Consider the following 3235-nt stretch of genomic DNA (forward strand, 5'->3'; position numbering starts at 1 on the left):
TTGAAGAAATGATATTTCATTTAGTAAAAGAATCTGGATAATCGGAATAACGGCGAGGTATTCCTCTTAATCCTAGAAAATGTTGAGGGAAGAAAGTTAAATTTACTCCAATAAATGTTACAATAAAATGTCTTTTTAAAAGTTTATTATTGAGAGTTAACCCAGTAAATAACGGGTATCAGTGAATAAATCCTGCAATAATTGCAAATACTGCCCCTATTGATAAAACATAATGAAAGTGGGCAACAACATAGTATGTATCATGAAGAATAATATCAATAGATGAGTTAGCTAGGACTACTCCAGTTAATCCGCCAATAGTAAATAAAAAAATGAAACCTAATGATCAAAGTGTAGTTGGTTCAAAATTTAATTTAGTTCCATAAAGTGTAGCTAATCATCTAAAAATTTTAATACCGGTTGGAATAGCAATAATTATAGTGGCAGAAGTAAAGTAGGCCCGAGTATCAACATCTATTCCGATAGTAAATATATGATGAGCCCAAACTAAAAATCCTAAAAGACCAATAGCTAATATTGCATAAATTATACCTAAAGTTCCAAAAGTTTCTTTTTTATTTCTTTCTTGAGAGACAATATGAGAAATTATTCCAAATCCTGGAAGAATTAAAATATAAACTTCGGGGTGTCCAAAAAATCAAAATAAATGTTGATATAAAATAGGGTCCCCCCCTCCGGCTGGATCGAAGAATGAGGTATTAATATTTCGATCAGTTAATAATATAGTAATAGCTCCCGCAAGTACGGGAAGAGAAAGAAGAAGTAATAGAGCAGTAATACCGACAGCTCAAGAAAAAAGTGAAATTTGATCTATGGGTATATTATGAGGCCGTATATTAATAATTGTGGAAATAAAATTTGTTGCCCCTATAATTGAAGAGATTCCCGCTAAATGTAAGCTAAAAATTGCTAAGTCAACTGAACTTCCTCTATGAGCAATATTAGATGCTAGTGGAGGATAAACGGTTCATCCTGTTCCAGCGCCTTTTTCAATAATTCTTCTAATTAATAGAAAAGTTAAAGATGGCGGTAAAAGTCAAAAACTTATATTATTTATACGGGGAAAAGCTATATCAGGAGCACCGAGTATTAGAGGAACTAATCAATTGCCAAATCCTCCAATTATGATAGGTATAACTATAAAAAAAATTATAATAAATGCATGGGCTGTAACTATTACATTAAAAATTTGATCATCACCAATTAATGATTGAGGATTTCTTAGTTCAATTCGAATGATAAAACTTAGAGAAGTGCCCACTAATCCAGATCAAAGCCCTAAAATAAAATATAGTGTACCAATATCTTTGTGATTAGTAGAGTAAAGTCATTTATTCGGTAAATTTAATAAAGTGGCTGAAATTTTAGGCGATGAATTGTAAATTCATTTATAAATATAAATATATTTCTTTATTAAACTATATAGTCTATAGGAATAGGATTTTAAGATGCAAGCTTAAAGGAAATTTAAATTGGTTTATAGTTTAAGAATTAGGAATAAATTCTATTGTTAACTTTGAAGGTTAAAAGTTTTTTTAACTTAAATTCTTTTTTAAAAAAATAAAATTAAAAAAATTATAAGTCCTATAAATGAGATTATATTAGTTAAATAAATAAATAGATTTAACTTAAAAATATTTTTAGAGTGGGAAATTATTTCTGTATGATTAATTATTAATATAGGAAGTGCGATTCGAATATATATGAAAATTATAATTAAAGTTGAGATTAATATTAATAATCTTAATATAAAAAAGTTATTATTAATTAATTTATTGATAATTAATCATTTAGGTAGAAATCTAAAGAAAGGCGGTAATCCTCTTATAGATAAAAAATTAAGAGAAAAAATGAATTTAAAATATTTAAATTCATTTAGAGAATAAAATAATTGTGTTAAAGAATAGATTTTATTAACATTTAAAATTATAATAATATTGATTGATAGGATAAAATATATAATAAAATATATAATAAAAATTTGTATATTAATTAGTCTTGCAATTAATCAACTTATATGATTAATAGAAGAATAAGCTAGAATTTTTTGTAGATTAATTTGATTAAGTGATTGAATTCTCCCAACTATTGAAGATATAATAATAATGATAGAAATAAATAAGGTAATAGAGAAATTATAGGAAATTATAATTAAAGGAGCAATTTTTTGCCAAGTTATTAAAATTAAAGTGTTATTTCAATTTAATCCTATAATAATTTCCGGGAATCAAAAATGAAAAGGAGCGGCGCCTAATTTTATAAATAATGCACAATTTAATATAATTATTAGAATATTATTATTAAAAAATAAAGGATTAATATGTAAGTTAAGAATAATTCTAAACAGTAGAATATTTGAAGCTAAAGCTTGGATAATAAAATATTTTAATGCTCTTTCTGATGAAAAAATATTTTTAGAATTGATTATTAATGGAATAAATGATATTATATTAATTTCTAATCCTATTCATATTGAAAATCAAGAATAAGAAGAAATGACTAATAATGTTCTGAAAATTAATGTATTTAAAAATAATAATTTATAAAATTTAATAATTAAAAAGAGAGAATAATCTCATAATTGGGGTATGAGCCCAAGGGCTTAGCTTAGCCTATCTTTTTATATTTAAGTATAAGAGGTATAAAAGTTTTTGACACTTTAGGAAATAGTTTAATTCTATTAAATATAAGTATTAATTATTATTATATAAATAATTGTACTTAAAATATTTCCTTATTAATTATTATTATATAAATAATTGTACTTAAAATATTTCCTTATTAATTATTATTATATAAATAATTGTACTTAAAATATTTCCTTATTTATAATTATTATATAAATAATTGTATTTAAAATATTTCCTTATTAATTATTATTATATAAATAATTGTACTTAAAATATTTCCTTATTAATTATTATTATATAAATAATTGTACTTAAAATATTTCCTTATTAATTATTATTATATAAGTAATTGTACTTAAAATATTTCCTTATTTATAATTATTATATAGCGCTTAGGTTAAGATTCAGGTTCCTAGGCCAATATTCAACTCCTGATCAGTAGAGTTTTCAATTCAGCCTGGAACTTTTTCTAGCACCAAATCATTGCATAAGCGAGATTCTGCTACGAACTCAGGTCCCTAGGCCAATATTCAACTCCTGATCAGTAGAGTTTTCAATTCAGCCTGGAACTTTTTCTAGCACCA

General features: G+C 24.3%; 1 pseudogene; it reads right to left on the bottom strand.

Moving 5' to 3' along the window:
- Window positions 1–95: 95 nt before the first annotated feature.
- Window positions 96–1377, bottom strand: LOC132704260 (cytochrome c oxidase subunit 1-like; annotated as a pseudogene).
- Between the last annotated feature and the right edge of the window lie 1858 nt (window positions 1378–3235).

Source organism: Cylas formicarius, unplaced genomic scaffold, assembly GCF_029955315.1.
Source record: "Cylas formicarius isolate icCylForm1 unplaced genomic scaffold, icCylForm1.1 PGA_scaffold_76__1_contigs__length_10093, whole genome shotgun sequence".
NCBI lineage: Eukaryota > Metazoa > Arthropoda > Insecta > Coleoptera > Brentidae > Cylas > Cylas formicarius.